This window comes from Sinocyclocheilus anshuiensis, unplaced genomic scaffold (assembly GCF_001515605.1).
Source record: "Sinocyclocheilus anshuiensis isolate Anshui unplaced genomic scaffold, SAMN03320099.WGS_v1.1 scaffold628, whole genome shotgun sequence".
Taxonomy (NCBI): domain Eukaryota; kingdom Metazoa; phylum Chordata; class Actinopteri; order Cypriniformes; family Cyprinidae; genus Sinocyclocheilus; species Sinocyclocheilus anshuiensis.
The window spans coordinates 179,267-179,525 of record NW_015555750.1 but is presented as its reverse complement, the minus strand read 5'-3'; the positions used below and the strand labels follow the sequence as shown (position 1 = coordinate 179,525).

At 43.6% G+C, this 259-nt stretch overlaps 1 protein-coding gene across 3 annotated transcripts in view; it reads left to right on the top strand.

Annotated features, from left to right (window-relative positions):
* LOC107673696 (serine/arginine repetitive matrix protein 2-like) overlaps positions 1-259 on the top strand; it is a 14,147-nt gene that overhangs the window by 7,607 nt on the left and 6,281 nt on the right. The gene's annotated exons all lie outside the window — the stretch shown is intronic.

Sequence of the window (259 nt, the reverse complement as noted above, 5' to 3'; positions counted from 1 at the left end):
ATGTTTTGAATATGGATATTTGTCTTACAAAAACGCATCGATTCGCTACAGGAGGCCTTTGTTCACCCCCCCCCGGAGCCGTGTGAGACACTGTTTTTTTATGGTTGGGCGCTTTTTATTTCACTTCTTTTGAACTGAAGCACTGCAACAACCACTGACTGCAATGATAGAGCTTGGAATAGCCAGGACAATTTTTAATATAACGCCGACTGGATTCGTCTGAAAGAAGGAAGTCATATACACCTAGGATGCCTCGAGG